The sequence below is a fragment of the Delphinus delphis genome, chromosome 4, assembly GCF_949987515.2.
Source record: "Delphinus delphis chromosome 4, mDelDel1.2, whole genome shotgun sequence".
Lineage (NCBI taxonomy): Eukaryota > Metazoa > Chordata > Mammalia > Artiodactyla > Delphinidae > Delphinus > Delphinus delphis.
Genome location: NC_082686.1, coordinates 67,572,563 through 67,592,099, shown reverse-complemented (window position 1 = coordinate 67,592,099; position 19,537 = coordinate 67,572,563). Strand labels below are relative to the sequence as shown.

General features: G+C 41.5%; 1 long non-coding RNA gene across 1 annotated transcript in view; it reads left to right on the top strand.

The window, feature by feature from the left end:
* LOC132424103 (uncharacterized) overlaps positions 1-19,537 on the top strand; it is a 51,135-nt gene that overhangs the window by 9,230 nt on the left and 22,368 nt on the right. The gene's annotated exons all lie outside the window — the stretch shown is intronic.

Sequence of the window (19,537 nt, the reverse complement as noted above, 5' to 3'; positions counted from 1 at the left end):
GGAGCTGGCAAGAAGGCGGGGCTGTGGAGGAACAAGTGGGTGTATACAAGGTGTAGTGCTGGAACAAGAGTCAAACCTGCCTGCGTTCTCTTTGACCTTGGTTCCATCCTGTTGCATCTGAAGTATGAAATCCGAAACCCCAACCAGAGAGTTTCCCAATGTTTAACTTCTAACAAAAACTTTATTTTTTAAAGGAATATTTTTTTAATAATGTCAAGGCTGATTGTTTAAAGTGGACTTGACTTTATAAAGAAAGTAAAGATCTATCTGGAGAATCTTGGCTGAATGTTTGTATTTTACTTTTATTTACATTTCTAGAACTGTTTAAAATACAGAAAAACACAAAGGATAAAACAATAAATACCTATATTCCTATCATCCAGAATGAAAACTTTTAACATTTGGTCATATTTGTTTCCTTTTTTTTTTTGGTAGTTGTTTTCAAGAAATAAACTATTGATATCACAAGTTCCCCACTCCCCAACCCCCAATCTTGCTCTCCACACTTGTAAGCTACATTGTGAGTTTGGTATCCTTCTAGCCCATTTTTTATACTTTTATTTAGTGTGTTTTTAAAAATCTACTTAAATTTTATGCTAAACATATACTCTATATTATGCTTTTTTTCTACTTAATATATTTTTCAGTCATTCCGTGTTGATACACAGAGAGATCAATCTAGTTCATTTCCTTTAAGTGTTATTCTATGATAGATCTATTTATCTATCTACTTATCTCTATCTATTTATCTATCTACCGTTTATCCATTCCCTCTAAGTGCTATATACTATTCCATATTTTACATACTTATTCCCCTACTGATGAAGACTTTGGTTGTTTCCAGTTTTTTACCCTTATAAACAAGAGGCATTTTTTTTCCTTTTATACATGTGTGAGGGCTTTTGCAGGCAAATTATCTAGAAGTAAATCTTGTTTTGTGTGCATATTTATTTGTATTATTTTATTCAATTTTTGGAATGTGTAACACGTACACATGATAAAAATGTTCAAAAGGAACAAAAGAGTTTCCAATATAAGAGTGTTCCCTGCATTGGCCAGTGGATTCTTAACCACTGTGCCACCAGGGAAGTCCCTGGAATGCCTTTATCTATGTGTTGAGAAAAATAGCAAATGTGGATGACATGATGCTCACTCAAGAGGCCACAAGTCATCTTAAGATTTTGGCTCAGCTCTGGCCACACGTAATCCAGACAAGGTGGAGGCGCCAGCCATCCTGGAGTCCAGGTGGTGACACCAATGACATCAGTGACACCAGAAGCAGCAAGGCACCAGAAAACCTGGAGGCACAAGCAGCTATAATGAGGGTACGTGGTGCCATCTTTGGCAGAGGCAGTGAGAGTGAAAAGTGCCAAGTCTCAAGTATTGGGTTGGCCAAAAAATTCGTTTGGGTTTTTCCATAAGGTTTCTGGAAAAAGACGAACGAACTTTTTGGCCAACCCAATGTAATGAGAGGTAGCTCAGGTAAGAGAAACCAGAAATGTGTTAAATGTCCACCTACTGAAAAACAAAAGAAAGGCTCCTAATTACTAATCTGGTGAATTGTTTAGAATCAAGTAAAAAAAAAAAAAAGCTTTACCTAAAGAAGAAAGGTGTTTGCCACTTCAAATGCACTGGCAGAGGAAAACTCATCAAGCACCGTGAAAAACCATGGTAAGATGGTATCCCAAAAAGAAATGGACAATTCTCCAGAAACCAAACAGAAAGCCATGGAATATTGCAACCTAACTGATCGAGAATTCAAAACAGCTGTCATGAAGAAACTCAACGACCTACAAGAAAACTCAGAAAGGCAGTTCAATGAACTCAGGAATAAATTTAATGAACAGAAGGAGTATTTTACCAAAGAGATTGAAATTCTAAAAAGGACCAAACAGAAATTCTGGAGCTTAAGAACTCAATAAATTAGAGGAAGAATGCATCAGAAAGCATTGGAAATAGAGCAGACCACATGGAAGAGAGAGTGATCAGGAAGATAGAAATGTACAAATGATACAGGTAAATGGGGAGAGAATTAAGAAATTCTCTGAGAATTGTTTGACTCTATTAGGAAGGGCAGTATTAGGATAATGGATATCCCAGAAGGAGAAGAGAGGGAAAAGGGAACAGAGAGTTTATTTAAGTTTATTTAAGGAAATAATAGCTGCGAACTTCCCAAGCCTGGGGAAGGAACTGGATATATAGATACAAGTCCATTAAGCTAAAAGAACATCTAATTACCTCAGTGCAAAAAGACCTCCTCCAAGACACATTATATTCAAACTGTCAAAATTGAATGATGAAGATGGAATTTTAAAGGTAGCCAGGGAAAGAAGGATGGTAACCTACAAAGGAACCACCATTAGGCAATCAGCAGATTTCTCAGCAGAAACTTTACCTGACAGGAGAGCATGGAATGATATACTCAAATATTGAAAGATAAAAACTGTCAGCCAAGAATACGCAGATATGAAGGAGAAATAAAGGCTTTCCTAGACAAACAAAAGCCAAGAGCGTTCATCACCATTAGACCTGCCTTACAAGAAATATTGAAAGGAACTCTTCTACCTGAAACAAAAAGGCAAAAGTACACAAAACTTTGAGTAAAGTAGTAAATAGAATCAGAAAATCACAACTCTATATCAGAATAGGGTTTTTTTTTTCTTGTTTGTTTGTATTCAAATAGTCTGAATTATATTTTAGAGCAGATTAGGGTTCAGAGCAAAATTGAGCAGAAAGGACAGAGAGTTCCCTTATGTCCCCTGCTCCTCCCTGCCTGCCCCACGCCCTCCAGGCGCTCAGAGCCTGGCACTCTTCAACTATCCTATGAACATCCTGCACCAGAGCAACGTTTGGTCACAACGGATGAACCTACGTGGACACCTCATGATCACCCAGAGTCCAGAGTTTACCCTAGGGTTCATTCTTGGTGTTGTACATTCTATAGGTTTGTTTTTATTTTTAAAGAATTTTTTTAAAAAATTATTTATTTATTTTTGGCTGCATTGAATCTTCGTTGCTGCATGCAGGCTTTTCTCTAGTTGTGGTGAGCGGGGGCTACTCTTTGTTGTGCGGTGCTGCCTTCTCATTGCAGTAGCTTCTCTTGTTGCGGAGCACGGGCTCTAGGCACACAGGCTTCAGTAGTTGTGGCTCACGGGCTCTAGAGCGCAGGCTCAGTAGTTGTGGCGCATGGGCTTAGTTGCTCCGCAGCATGTGGGATCTTCCCGGACCAGGGCTCGAACCCGTGTCCCCTGCATTTGCAGGCAGATTCTTAACCACTGCACCACCAGCGAAGTCCCCATTCTATAGGTTTTGACAAGTGTATCTCATAGTGACAAGTGTATCGATAGTGTTGTCGGGGAGGAAGAGCTTTTCCTCTGCTTTTCTAGGTTCTTCTGGCTGATCTAAGAATTAAATTGACACAAGACAGCAGATGAACAGGAGAAAGTCAAAGTTGAATAACACGTGAGAGAGTCCCAGGAAAACTGACTCACTCGTCAAAGTGGCTGAAGCCCTCATCTTCAATACCATTCTCAGCTAAAGACAAACGAGGATGTCAAGGATGGAGAGAGTCCATTTGGGGAGGTGATCAGGGAAAACACAGTGGACAAGCGTGATTGTGATGCACATTTAAGTCTGTGTCTTCCTCTCTCTGGCCGTCCTTGTCCTCAATAAGATTTTTTAGAGAATGGGTGATCCTCCTCTTCCAGGTCCTGAGAGGGAGTCACGCTTACAAATGGAGAATTTCCTTATGAAAGGGCAACTCCTATTTGGTTTCCAGAGCCCTTTCCACAACTCAAGAAATAACCAGCTTCAAACAATATGCCAAAGAGACATAGGTGAGGGTGGCAAATTCTGCTCCCCTACACATGCTTCCACAGGAGAAACCCTGCTGGGAGAACCGAGTCACTTGCCAAAATGGCCAAAGCCCTCCTCTGAAAAACACCTTTGGCTCCTAAAGACCAAAGAGGGTGTGGAGGGTAGTGGTTTGGGACTTCAAAGGGGAGGAAGGTCACTCACCCGGAGATGGAAAAGCAAAGGTTTGGTAAACCAGTGTTTGCCTCACTATGCAGAGATGATGGGACATAGCAGCGTGGACTCAGATCTCTAGGAGTTTCTCCCACCACACCCAGCCCCATATTCTTTGGCGACCTCTCTGGTGATCACTTACCAGTCCCCCCTGCCCCCATGGAGTGGGGATGACCATGAGGAGGCAGCACCTGGCCCTGCAAGGGGGACAGGTGTGCCTCCCTTTCTGTCTCCACCCCCCAAGAGAGCTGCTCACAGGACACACCACTGCAGTGGAGACCCGAGGGGCTAGCTGGGAAAGGGAAACGACTCATCGCTCAGTCTCGGGCACCTGAGGGGAGACCTGGAGTGCTCCATGGGCACCACAGGGGGCCAGGTGAGACATGTTCACATGCTGACTGATGGGAGTGCAGTGCAGCGGCAGGATGGCCCTCCCCACCACGGGGAGGAGTTGAAGCAACAGTGTCTGCTGCATCAGAGGACTCCAGCACTGCCAGCTGGATGCTGCACCCCTGCCTTCCACACACCACCAATGGGCAGGGAGGAGAGGCAAGGGGCCCCACGGACAGAACGAGAAGAGTGGCCCATTTGCCATGAACGTCTGTCCTTTGTCTGGTGTGGCTTGGCCTGGCCCAGGAGAGCGTGACATCACCACATCAATCCAGAATAGGTTGTTAAACACTTAATTAGAGTACAGAGGTTAAAGGGGGAAAATCAATAAAAATAACTATAGCTACTTCAACTTGGTAACAAAATCACAACCTTAAAAGGGTTAGAGACAACAATAACAAATAATAATAATAAAAAGGGAAAAGGACAGAACTCGTATAGGCAAATGAAGATAAGATGCTATCACAGAAAAAGGACTATTTTATCTATGAGCTGTTTTATATAAACCTCATGGTAACCACACAACATAAATCTAGAGTAGAGATGCAAAACATAAAAAAAGGAGAAACAGAGAAAAAAAATCATAGAAAACCACCAACCAAGTGGCAGACAGAAACATAAGGAAAAAGAAATAATGGAGATATAGAACAACCAGACAACAAAAGATTAAATGGCAGTACTAAGTCCTCATTTATCAATAAACATCCTAAATATAAATGGATTGAATTCAACAACCAAAAGAGACAGAGTGGCTGTGTGGATTAAAAAAACAAGACCCAACTATATGTTGCCTCCAGGAGAATCATCTCAGCTCTAAAAACAAACATAGACTCAAAACGAAGGAGTAGAAGATGATACTCCAAGCAACTGGAAGCCAAAAGAAAGCAGTTGTAGCCATATCTCATCAGATAAAATAGACTTCAAGATAAAAAATGTAACAGGAGACAAAGATGGACCTTATATAATGATAAAGGGGACAATTCATCAAGAAGACATAACAGTTATTAATACACATACACTGAACATAGGAGCACAAAATATATAAAGCAGAATTAACAGACTTAATGGGAGAAATTGACAGCAGAACAATAATAGTAGGGACTTTAACACATCACTTACATCAATGGATAAGTCATCCAGACAGAAAGTCAAAAAAGAAATAGTGACCTGAAATGAAACATTAGACCAGAAGGACTTAATAGATTTTTACATAACATTCCATCCAAATGCAGCAGAATACACACATTCTTCTCAAGGGCATACGGAACATTCTGAAGGATAGACTGTATATTGGGACACAAAACAAATCTCAACATATTTAAGAAGATTAAAATCATATCAAGCATCTTTTTGACCACAACAGTATGAAACTAGAAATCAACTACAAGAAGAAAGCTGGAAAAAACCACAACTATTGGGTCAATGAAGAAATCAAAGGAGAAATAAAAAAATACCTGAAGACAAATGAAAACCAAAATCTATGGGATGTAGCAAAAGCAGTACTAAGAGGGAAGTTTATAGCAATAAAGGCCTATCTCAAGAAACAAGAAAAATCTCACTGAACAATCTAACCTTACACCTAAAGTAACTAGAAAAAGAACAAATGAAGCCCAAAGTCAGGAGAAGGAAATAATAAAGATCAGAGTGGAAATAAATGAAGTAGAGACTAAAAAGACAACAGAGAAGATCAATGAAACTAACAGCTCGTTCTCTGAAAAGATAAACAAGATTGGCAAACCTTTAGCTAGACTCACTAAAAAAAAAAAAGGAGAAAATGTTCAGGTAAATAATATCAGAAATGAAAGCGGATAAATTACAATGGCTGCCACAGAAATACAAAAGATTATCAGAAAATACTATGAACAGCCATATGGCAACAAATTGGACAACCTAGAAGAAATGGACAAATTCTTAGAATCATACAATCTTCTAAGAGTAAATCATGAAGAAATAGAAAATCTCTAAAATAATAGAGCCAGCGTCTGAGGAGGGGTTGGAAGATGCTGGGACTGAGGGAGCCCACATCAGTCCTGTCACTAACATCTAAGCAGGGCCAGGCCTGCAGGAGGGGCTGTGACAGTGAGAGGAAGAGGAAGGAAGAAGGTGAGGAGGCCTCAGTGGAGGGAAAGGGGAGTTCACGGGCCAGTGGCCTCTTCCAGTGGATGTTTGCATATTAGAAATGCACATGGACTGTTGAGGCAGTTAGAGGGTGGCTGCCTGTGACCATAGCAGATCCCAAAGCACCTGGTGCCAACACTCGTGTAACTAGAATCTCCCCTCCAGCCACTCCCTACTCCAGCTCTTTAGACACATGGCTAATGCCCTCTTTTTTTAAACTGCATTTTTTGTCACAGTTCTTTCCTTTCCTAAAGTTTAGTGCAGTGGTTTTCAAATTGTCCTCAAGGGACTCTAACGTTTTCTCAGAGCTCTCCCAGCGCCTGGAGGTGAAGGGGACGGGGAAGCATGGAAGGAGAAATAGCAGTTAGCTTCCCCTAGAGGCTTTGCCTCTGCTCTTTGCTTCAACCAGAGTGGCATGGCTACGCACAGAGCAGAGAGGAGAATTCTGTATTTTCCAGAATTCCTTTTAGAAGGATTGCTCTATTCTTACAAAAGAATTTTCTTCTTCAGCCCATTGAGGCAGGAAGCTGAGACCCTGTGGCCTGGGTGTTGGCTGGCTTCCTGGCTTGAGAAAAGCAGTTTTTGTTCTGCCTTCAGAAGGAGGGGGAACAGTTCAGCCCGCCAGGTGGCAGGGGGCCAGCCTGTGCTCCATGATGAGACCCCTCCCTGTGACTTCAGACCAGCAGAAAGGTGACTAAACTCGCAAAATGCTTGGCATGAGAGGATTTTTTTTGAGGGGGAGTGCGCTGTCTCAGTTTCATGCCTGTATTGCTGTGGAGGAAAGCAGAGTGAACAGAAGAGAATCGGGAGACCTTAGGGCTCAGGAAACTCTTGGGGAGTCATAGGGTTTCCCCCAGCTCCAGAGTAGGGGTGTGGTAACCCTACCTAGATCTCTTTTCACGGGGGCTCCCAATTCCCATCTAGGCTACATGTACTTTGAGGTTCCAGGTGGGATTTCTTTCCCCCATTTTAAAAATTGAAGCATAATTTATGTGTGGCAAAATGCACACATTTCAAGTGCACAGCCCAGTAATACATGCCTACGTGTTTGCAGTTGTATACACCCATATAGTAAATTATATCCTATTTCCATCATCCCCCCAATTTTCCTCATGCCTTTTCCCAGTCGCTACCGTTCGCTCAACCACCAGTTTTGCCCATGTTAAGCTTCATATAAATGGAATCATATAATAGATGTTCTCTTGTGTTTGGCTTCTTTTGCTGATGTTTTTGAGATTCACCCATGTTGTCGCTTTTATCAATAGTTTGTTCTTTTTTTGTTTTCTGTTTTTATTGTGGTGCACTGTTCCATTGTAAGAATGTACCACATTTGTTTATCCAGTCTCCTGCTGATGGGCATTTGGGTTGTTTCTAGTTTTTGCCTATTTTGAATAAATCTGCTATGAACAAGTCATTTCTCTTGGGTATATACCTAGGAGTAGAAATCCTGGGATTTAGGGGAGGTGTATGTTTAACTTTATTAAAAACTTCCAAATAATTTTCAGTGTGGTTGTACCATTTAAACTCCGTTGACAGTTCATGAGAGTTCTAAATGCTCCATCCACTTTCACACTTGGTTTTGTCAGTCTTTTAAATTTTAGCCATTCTTGTGGTTATATAGTGTATCTCACTGTGGTTTAATTTGCATTTCCCTAATGAGTAACAATTTTTGGGACCTTTTCATGTGCTTATTGATTATTTGGATGTTTTCTTTCATGAAGTGCCTATTTTAGTCTTGCCCCATGCTCCCTACTTTTTTTTTTTTCTTCTGTTCTGGAAATTTCTGCTAGACTGCTAGTTGCTCCATACTACTTACTGGAAAAAAACAAAACAAAACAAAAAGTCTTCTTTCACCACTGAATTTAATCAATGCAGTTGTTGAAAATAAATTGATTATGTAAGTGTAGATCTGTACACTTACTATTAAGTGTGTCTTTCCCATTAGGTCCTGATAAGTCAAGAGAAAGGGGAAAAGGGACTTCCCTGGTGGTGCAGTGGTTGAGAATCTGCCTGCCAATGCAGAGGACACTGGTTCAATCCCTGGTCCGGGAAGATCCCACATGCCGCGGAGCAACTAAGCCCATGCGCCACAACTACTCAGCCCGTGCGCCACAACTATTGAAGCCCGTGCAGTCTAGGGCCCGTATGCCACAGCTACTGAATCCCAGGCTCCTAGAGCCTGTGCTCCGCAGCAAGAGAAGCCACCACAATGGGAAGCCCGCGCACCGCAACGAAGAGTGGCCCCTGCTCGCTGCAGCTAGAGAAAGCCTGCGCGCAGCAACGAAGACCCAACACAGCCAAAAATAATAAATAGATACATAAATAAAATTTTTTAAAAAGAGAGAGAGAGAAAGGGGAAAAGACAGCAAATTTCAGGTATCTTTCCAAGGAAATCTAGATCTATAGAGTAAGGCACGTGGAAGAAAATGGTGCATGTTTGTTAAGTTTGTCCTTCCCTGTCCCTAAGAACTATATTCCTATAATGCATATAGTTTTTCTGTTGGTAAAGGCACTAAATGCCAGGTTTGTAACCAGGTTATGTGAATTTAGGGGGTGACCTAGCCTGTGACCGAGGCTCTCAGATTTTCATCCTTTCCCCAATCCCCTTTGCTGTTACTATACTCACCTACTTTCCCTGTCTCATCTATTAAAATTTACTCTTAGGAAAGAATCTGCAAATCTGTCACAAAAAGGTACAAATGACTAACAAAAATCTTTCATGGATATTGACATTCTGGCTGGAGTAAGTGCTTTGAGATGAAGAAATACGATGGTGAAATTTTATATATGAGACGAGCAAATACATTTTGGGAAGTATTTATAGTCTATTAATCTATTAATCACACCGGTTAGGTGATCACCTCTCCTTTGTACAGATAAAGCAGTGTTTCCTTGATTCAAAAACTTGTTCTGACTTTGCTAAACCACAAATGCCTCTTCTACCTCCATCTTTCTCCAGGGACCCACCTTTATTCATTCCAACAATCTAAAGTTGGCGGAAGTTGCTCACAAGAGAGGACGTAGTTTTATAATATGGGAAAAACATGTTGGATTGAAAAATTCTAGAGAAGAGCTGCAAACTTCGAAAAAAAGTATCTAGTTGTCCCCATGTGTTTACACTTTCTTAAATTTTCACTAGATTTTTTTTTTTTTTTTTTTGCAGTACGCGGGCCTCTCACTGTTGTGGCCTCTCGCGTTGCGGAGCACAGGCTCCGGACGCGCAGGCTCAGCGGCCACGGCTCACGGGCCCAGCCGCTCCGCGGCATGTGGGATCTTCCCGGACCGGGGCACGAAACCGTGTCCCCTGCATCGGCAGGCGGACTCTCAACCACTGCGCCACCAGGGAAGCCCTCACTAGATTTTAAACTCTATTTAAATATACAATTTAGTGATTGGTGTCTGCATTAAATCTTCTTTAATATTTTTTTCATCTCTTTCTTGAGGTATAACTAGTTAATAAAATTGTAAGGTATTTAAAGTGTACATTGTGATGATTTGATATATATGTACATTGTGAAAGGATTCCAGAGTTGAGTTAATTAACACCTCCATCACCTCAAATATTTACCTTTTTTGGGCGGGGGTAGTGAAAAACTTCAGTCTATTCTCTTAAAAAATTCAATTATTCAATACAGAATTATCAACAATAGTCACCATATTTCTCATTAGATCTTCATACCTAATCATCTCATAACTGACAGTCTGTACCCTTTTACCAGCCTCTCCTTATTTCTCCCATCCCCAGCCTCTAGAAACCACCATTCCACTCTGTTACTATGAGTTCAATTGCTTTTTCTCCCCTTAGATTCCACATATAAGTGATACCATGTAGTATTTACCCAGTAATAAGCCAGATACCATGTCTAGCTTATTTCATTTAGTAAAATGCCTTCTACATTCATCCATGTTGTTACAAATGGCAGAATTTCCTTCTTTTTATAGACCAAATAACGTTCCATATATCTTTATCTATTCAATATATCATCTATCTCACATTTTCTTTATCTGTTCATTTGTTGATGAACACTTAGGTTGTTTCCATACCTTGAATGCTGTGAATAATACTGCAATAAATATGGGAGTATTCTTCAAGATAGTGATTTCATTTCCTTTGGCTATATACCCAGAAGTGGGATCGCTGGATCATATGGTCACTCTATTTTTTTTAAAGACACCAATTGTACTTGAACATTTGTTACTTTTTTAAAAAATTAATTTATTAATTTATTTATTTATTTTTGGCTGTGTTGGGTCTTCATTTCTGTGTGAGGTCTTTCTCTAGTTGCGGCGAGTGGGGGCCACTCTTCATCGCGGTGCGTGGGCTTCTCACTGTCGCGGCCTCTCTTGTTGTGGAGCACAGGCTCCAGACGTGCAGGCTTATTAGTTGTGGCTCACGGGCCTAGTTGCTCCACGGCATGTGGGATCTTCCCAGACCAGGGCTTGAACCGGTGTCCCCTGCATTAGCAGGCAGATTCTCAACCACTGCACCACCAGGGAAGCCCTATTTTTAATTTTTTGAGGAACCTCCATACTGCTTTCCATAGTGTTTATACCAGTTTACATTCCCGCCAGCAGTGTACAAGGGCTCCCTTTTCTCTACATTCTCCCCAGTATTTGTTATCTCTTGTCTTTTTCTCCCAGCTTTATTGAGAAATTATTGACATATAACACTGGGTAAATTTAAGGTATAAAAGGTGATGATTTGATGTATGTACATATTGTGAAATGATTACCATACAATAAGGTTTGTTAACACAACCATCACTTGACATAGTTGCCTTTTTGTGTGTGTGCTGAGAACATTTAATATGTATTCTCTTAACAACTTTCAAGTATACAATTACAGTATTGTTAACTATAATCACCGTGCTGTACATTACATCCCCAGAACTTATTCATCTTATAATTGGAAGTTTGTACCCTTTGACCACCTTCATCCATTTCACGCATGCTTGCCCCTGGAAATGGCTGATTTACTCATTGACTCTCTGTTTCTATGAGTTTGTTTTTTTAAAAATTTTATTCTTTTTTTTTTTGTTTTTTTAGCTAGCATATATAAGTGAGGCCATACAGTGCTTGCTTTTGTTTGTCTGACTTATTTCACCTAGCATAATGCCCTTGAGGCCCATCCACCTTGTCTCAAATAGCAGATTTTCCTTCTTTTTTAAATGGCTGAATAACACACACACACACACACACACACACACACACACACATGCATATATATATATATATATATATATATATATGCTTTATACATACATAATGCTGTAATAAACATGGGGGTGCAGATATCTTTTCAAGATAGTGATTTTGTTTTCTTCAGAAAAACCCGGAAATGGAACTGCTGGATCATATGAATTAGAATTTAAGAATAAATCTTTCAGCAACCTGCAGCTTTTCTCACTTCAAAAGAGAGTGTAACATCGATCACCTTCTCCTTCTCTGCAGGACAAAGGAACTGTGATTTCAGCAAACCCAATGGCTTTTGGGAACTCTCAGAACAATGTAGAAAAGCTTGTATGACCTTTGCCCAGTAGCTTAGTTTCTGAGTTACATTGTGTTATTGCCCTTTGAGGGGACAGGGAAGGGAATTATAGGGGTTTACACACCCTGGATACTCATCAAGTGACCTGGCAGAATTGGAGTTGGCTCAGTCAATTTTTATGACTGATAAATGCCAGGGTGGAGTAGTAGTATGCAATCAATGTTACCACGCCTCTCCCTAGGGAGAAAATTCTGTCCTGCTGCATATACTGTAGGATCATAGGTGTCTCCCAGCATGGCTTCGTGTCAGCTTACACCCTGGGAAAAATAGACTCATACATAAACTTAAGGCTGTGCTCCCAAAGCTTTCTTGTTATATGTTAATTTATGTTTGGCTTGGCATGGGCTAATTGTGCTGCCGGTTCAACTTAGTAGTGCTTTCCAACATATGATCTGGGGGCCACTTACACCAGAATCCCCTGGGGTGCTTGTTCAATGCAGATTCTGAGCCCCATCCCACACTTATTAAATTACAGTCTCTAGGGTGAGGCTTCGAATCTGCATTTTAAAAAAGCTCCCCAGGCAAGTCTTGTGTGCATTAAATTTAGAGACCTAGCAAATAACAGCGTTGGTGTCCTAAGCTTACAGATGTAGTAGGGCAGTGAAAAGGAGGAAATCTGGAAGACCAGTCCATTGCTACTTGGAAGCCATTTTTACAAAGAGAAAACAAATGAACACAGCTCAAGGAAAGAGCTAAAGCGGATGTTGGTAATGTGTCGTTCATATCAAGTTAAAGGCAAGTCGATTCTGGGTTTCACATTGTAGCACATTCAGCTGGGGTCATGTAATGAGCCAGTCCTTAAAAGCGCTTGTCCTAGTCCAATGGCCATGGCCCCAATCCTAGCTGAGGATTCTGTGGCCAGGCAGGTTAATTTATTTTTGGCTGTGTTGGGTCTTCATTGCTGCACGCGAGCTTTCTCTAGTTGCAGCGAGCAGGGGCTACTCTTTGTTGAGGTGCGCGGGCTTCTCATTGTGGTGGCTTCTCTTGTTGTGGAGCACGGGCTCTAGGTGCCCGGGCTTCAGTAGTTGTGGCACGTGGCCTCAGTAGTTGTGGCTCGCGGGCTCTAGAGTGAAGGCTCAGTAGCTGTGGCTCACGGGCTTAGTTGCTCCGCGGCATGTGGGATCTTCCAGGACCAGGGCTCGAACCCGTGTCCCCTGCACTGGCAAGCGGATTCTTAACCACTGCGCAACCAGGGAAGTCCCAGGTGGAGCTATTTAATCAGCAGAGGACAGAAGATGATAATAGCCTCACCACATTGTTAATCAAAACTCAAACTGATCAATATTTCTCTGCAATCTGTGGAATCCCTTTGCCTACCGTGTCATTTCCATTTTAACCTTTCTAGTGTTCCCTTTCCCCTGCACTGACTCAGCCATCCTGGGAAAGAAGGTAAGACAGAGTTAAACATTAAACCATCTCTTATTTTACATCCATTGATATTTAGAAATACTGTATTCTTTTTTTTTTTTTTTTGCGGTACACGGGCCTCTCACTGCCTTGGCCTCTCCCGTTGCGGAGCACAGGCTCTGGACGCGCGGGCTCAGCGGCCATGGCTCACGGGCCCAGCCGCTCCGCGGCATGTGGGATCTTCCCGGGCCAGGGCACGAACCCGCGTCCCCTGCATTGGCAGGCGGACTCTCAACCACTGCGCCACCAGGGAAGCCCCGAAATACTGTATTCTTATAGAGGGCTTTCTCAGAACTGAAATGGAGCATTAGCAGCCCAAACCTAGCATTAAACTGAATAAATGAGGTCTTGGCATCATATTATTGAGATCCTGGAAAGCTAACTTAAAGGCTCAGTTGCACAGAAACCCAGGGGCAATATTGCCAGGAATTACTGAAATACACTGGCGGTTTATGACTTTACAAGGTCTCTCAAATTCACCCTTCCTTAATTTCACAGGTGTCAGTCCATCAAAACTGTCCTCCTCCCCTTACTGGATTATTGCTGACACTTCCTAGCTGGGTCTCGCCCTTCTAGTCCCTCCTGAAAATCAAACTCTTTCTCATTCACCATCAAAAATGTTGCTCCATAATGATTAATGATGTTGAGCATTCTTTCATGTGTTTGTTGGCAGTCTGTATATCTTCTTTGGAGAAATGTCTATTTAGGTCTTCTGCCCATTTTTGGATTGGGTTGTTTGTTTTTTTGTTATTGAGCTGCATGAGCTGCTTGTAAATTTTGGAGATTAATCCTTTGTCGGTTGCTTCATTTGCAAATATTTTCTCCCATTCTGAGGGTTGTCTTTTGGTCTTGTTTATGGTTTCCTTTGCTGTGCAAAAGCTTTGAAGTTTCATTAGGTCCCATTTGTTTATTTTTGTTTTTATTTCCATTACTCTAGGAGGTGGGTCAGAAAGGATCTTGCTGTGATTTATGTCATAGAGTGTTCTGCCTATGTTTTCCTCTAAGAGTTTGATAGTTTCTGGCCTTATATTTAGGTCTTTAATCCATTTTGAGCTTATTTTTGTGTATGGTGTTAGGGAGTGATCTAATCTCATACTTTTACATGTACCTGTCCAGTTTTCCCAGCACCACTTATTGAAGAGGCTGTCCTTTCTCCACTGTACATTCCTGCCACCTTTATCAAAGATAAGGTGTCCATATGTGCATGGGTTTATCTCTGGGCTTTCTATCCTGTTCCATTGATCTATCTTTCTGTTTTTGTGCCAGTACCATACCGTCTTGATAACTGTAGCTTTGTAGTATAGTCTGAAGTCAGGGAGCCTGATTCCTCCAGTTCCTTTTTTCGTTCTCAAGATTGCTTTGGCTATTCGGGGTCTTTTGTGTTTCCATACAAATTGCGAAATTTTTTGTTCTAGTTTTGTGAAAAATGCCAGTGGTAGTTTGATAGGGATTGCATTGAATCTATAGATTGCTTTGGGTAGTAGAGTCATTTTCACAATGTTGATTCTTCCAATCCAAGAACATGGTATATGTCTCCATCTATTTGTATCATCTTTAATTTCTTTCATCAGTGTCTTATAATTTTCTGCATACATAACCTGGGAATTTCCTGTCATCGATCAAATCCACCCTCAATTCTTAAGAATCACACTCAAGTACTCAAGATCCTTCTTGAGCCAGCCTCCTCCCTCGGAACTCCCCTCCAGGTGAGTCCTAGTGTCTCTCACGCCCCTTCCTCATTCTCATCTTTGCCTGCACGTTCTTGCTCATACAATGCCCCTTCACATGGATGTTATCCTTCCTCTTCTCCATCGGTTTATGTTCAGTACTGCTTTCAAAAACCACACCACCCAGAGCTTTCTGTTTCCCCTTAGCTTTTGGTTTGCACTATATATTCCTGTTCTCGCAGGTATTACACTTCTATTTTGTTTATTTTCTCCACAATCTGATTGTAATCTCTTCCGTGGCAGACCCTGTTGTCTTGGCTGCTACCCGTTGTATTTCTGAGGTTATCAAACACAGCATCTGCCCAGCAAATGTGTGAGAAAATTCGTAAGTCTCACCACTTTCATTTCGGGAGAAGGGGTCAACCATCCACCATAGACCTCTGGAATCCTTGAAGGTCATTTGCTGAACATGTTTTGGTCAAGTTCTCCATTTTTCAGTTGAGGAAACTGAAGATCAGTTTGGGTTCACAGTGCTTGTTAATCATAGGACTGGGACTGGACTTAACTACCAGTTTAAATGATCTTAAAAACCACAAAGAGAGAGAAATCCAGTCAATCACTTTGCCGGCAGGCTGTAACACCTTCAGGTGTCTGTCTGCTTATTTGTGTCTCTCTCATGATAAAACATAGTTTCACATATGTAAGAATGATAAGGGTCACATTCTTCTTCTTTTCTTGTTTTGCTTTCTTTCTTCTCTTCATACAGAGAAGCTGGGCTTACATTTTACAGATAAGCTGAAAATTATTTTCTGTATTTTCATACAGAAAATGGTTGGGCTCTAGAGAGACTGACAACTTAATGGCAAGAAAAGCAGGACACCCCTGGAAACTGTGGGTAGCCAGAGCCTTGGCGATCTCTGTCTTGCGCAGCAACTGAGGGCTAGCCAGGAAGCAGGTCAAAACTGATAAACCTGTGGAACAACTGAAGCAGGTTTCAAAACTGCAAAGGGAACCCTTGTTTGGCCCTGGTTATCATTCCTTACACATCTGGGTCTAAACAACATTCATACAACAGCCTTCAATTTTCCATCTTGAACTGATGATCTATTCCACCCTGCAATATTCTAAAAAGGATTCCAATCCGCCTGCCCAGGTGCTTAAAACACATCAACAAGATAAACATGTACCATATGTAATTAAAGAAATAGGGAATGGAGGAGGGAAGAAAAATAAGGGTAAGAAGAAAAAAAAAATGAAGCCAAGGTGAGGTTATTACACTAAATGCTGGCATATCTAAGGTAGGGTTAGTTGCTGGAGACAAACTACAAATATGGCTTTTAAGGTCCTTGGAGCCAAAGCGAAGAAGGAAACAGGATTACTTACACGATTCATGGAGATGAGAAAATAATCTGAGAAAACCATAACTCAAAAAGACACATGTACCCCAATGTTCATTGCAGCATTATTTACAATAGCCAGGACATGGAAACAATCTAAATGCCCATTGACAGATGAATGGATAAAGGAGATGTGGTACATATATATAATGGAATGTTACTCAGCCATAAAAAGAAATGAAATTGGGTCATTTGTAGAGATGTGGATGGACCTAGAGTTTGTCATACAGAATGAAGTAAGTCAGAAAGAGAAAAACAAATGTATATTAACGCATATATTTGGAATCTAGAAAAATGGTACAGATGAATCTATTTGCAGGGCAGGAATAGAAACACAGATGTAGAGAACAGTTGTGTGGACACAGTGGGGGAAGGGGAGGGTGGGATGAACTGGGAGATTAGGTTTGACGTAAATACACTACCATGTGTAAAATAGATGGCTAGTGGGAACCTGCTGTATAGCACAGGGAGCTCAGCTCAGTGCTCTGTGGTGACCTAGATGGGTGGGGTGGAGGGGGGGAGGGAGGTGCAAAAGGGAGGGGATATATGTATACACATAGCTGATTCACTTCATTGTACAGCAGAAACTAACACAACATTGTAAAGCAGTTATACTCCAATAATAACAACAAAAAAGAGTTTCTAATGATAAGCATATCTGTTTCCTGATAGCAAGGCCTGATGGACTTTTCTCCCATGGGCCTAGAAAGAGAAGTTATGTAAAGCAATGAGGGCTGTCTTCAACACATCCTTACGGTAATTGCAAGCTCCACAAGGCTTACGAATTCTGTTTCTTGTATACGGATGGAAGGGCAATGCAGAAAAAGCAACTTCGGACTTCCCTGGTGGTCCAGTGGTTGAGACTATGTGCTCCCAATGCAGAGGACATGGGTTCAATTCCTGGTCAGGGAAAATCCTGCATGCTGCACGGCGAGGCCAAAAAAAAAGAAAAAATAATCAGTGTAAAAATCCCTTGAGTTAGTTTAATCCAAAGATAAAATCTAAAGAATCTAGAAAAATAGATCCATTGGATCTCCCCTGAAATAACAGCAATAGCTCCCCCCGGTCTCCCCCTTCAACCATGCTCCTTTTTTTTTTTTTTTTTTTCGGCCATGCCATGCTCAGCATGGGGGATCTTAGTTCCCTGACCAGGGATTGAACCCATGCCCCCTACACTGGAAACACGGAGTCTTAACCACTGGACCTCCAGGGAAGTCCCAACCATGCTCCTCTTTAATCCATTCTTCACACAACAGCCAAATATGAAACAGCAAATCTGATCATATTGTTTCCTTAATTAAAACCCTTCAATAGCGTTCCATTGTCCTTAGGATACAGTTCTCCCTCTTTAACATGTGGCTCACAAGCACTTTCTGATTTGATTCCTGCTAAATTCTCCTAGAGTGCCTTTCTTGCTGCCTCTACTCATGCTGGAAACCTCTCCCAGTGTTTCCATGTGGCTGGCTGATACTTCTTCATCCTTCAGGCCTGTTATGGGCTGAAGTGTGTCCCCCCTAAATTCATGTGGTGAAGTCCTAGCCCCCAGTACCTCAGAATGCAACTGTATTTGGAGACAGGGTCTTTAAAGAGGTAATTAAGTTAAAAATGAGGTCATTAGGGTGGACCTTAATCCAATATGGCTGGTGTCCTTATAAGAAGAGGAAATTAGGACACAAATAAATAGAGGGAAAACCGTGTGAAGAAAAGGGAGAAGATGGACATCTAGATGCCAAGGAGAGAAAACAAATTTCTATTGTTTAAGCCATCTGGTCTGTAGCACTTTGTATGGTAGCCCTAGCAAACTAACACAAGACCTAAGCCCTGGGGACACGATCTCCCCCAACTCCCCCTCCCTCAACTCCCCCTCCCTCAACTCCCCCTCCCTCACTGCCTATGCCTCTGCTAGGTACTCCTATGGCACTTTGTGATGGTAATTTCTCTATCAGAGCTTTTACCACAGTGTATTGGAATTGCCTGTTTTGCTTTTTTTAGATTGTTTATTTTGCTTTTTTTTTTTTGAATTGTTTATTTTGCTTTTGTTTTTTGGTCTGCACTTCTGTCTAAACCATAGCTTCACAGGCAGGGACCATGTCTCTTTTGTTCCCTACCTCATCCCCAGTGCCTAGCATAGTGTCTTACACATTCCAGGCATTCAATAAATAGTTGAATGAATGAATGAATTGAGGATGGTTAAAGTCCTACAAGTTAAACTAATGTTAATTAAAAGTCACCTAGACCTAGAGGCTCAGGATGTAATTTTGAGGCTTTCTCTGAATATTCAGTGTCAGAGATCAGTTAAAAGAACATTAACCAGCACAAGTCATAGAAATCAACCCTCTTCTACCATTCTGGTTACACAATAACCTTGAAACCAAGCAGAAGACACTAGAGGATGACATTGTTGATTGAAACAAACCACCTGATATCTCCAAATGGAGCTAACTGATTCAGATAGAAGAAAAAAAAATAAAGTGCTTATAGGTGAAGTCAGGCCCAGATTCAGCAATGGCAAGCGGGTTCTTGTCCTTCATATCCATCATTCTGCACTAGACATGCCTCAGCCAAGCGCCGTTCCTCCTTCTGAATATCATTGTTTGGCCTCATCTGCTCTGCAAGCCTGTGCAAGAGGGTGGGGATGTCAAGCAGCCAGAGCAGAGCTCTGAGGATGGAGTCAGGAGCTAGGAAGTCCAGGACAAGTAGTCAGACCAGATTTACCCACCAGGTTCTCGATGACTCATTTAACCTGTGATCCAGGACATTCATAACCTGTATGACATATTCTGATTACTTCCTGGTTCTGCAGTCAGCTGTGGGGAGACTGCCGTACAATCTCCTCTTTGGATCAGTAATTAGTGTACATATGGTTTGCAACATACTTTTCTTAGGCACAGTAGTATATGAGAATTAAAAAAAGTGAGCACATTTTCCATGGGATAGCCAAGAAATTTAATTAGTACAAAAGATTTCTTTGGTGAGCAAGGAAG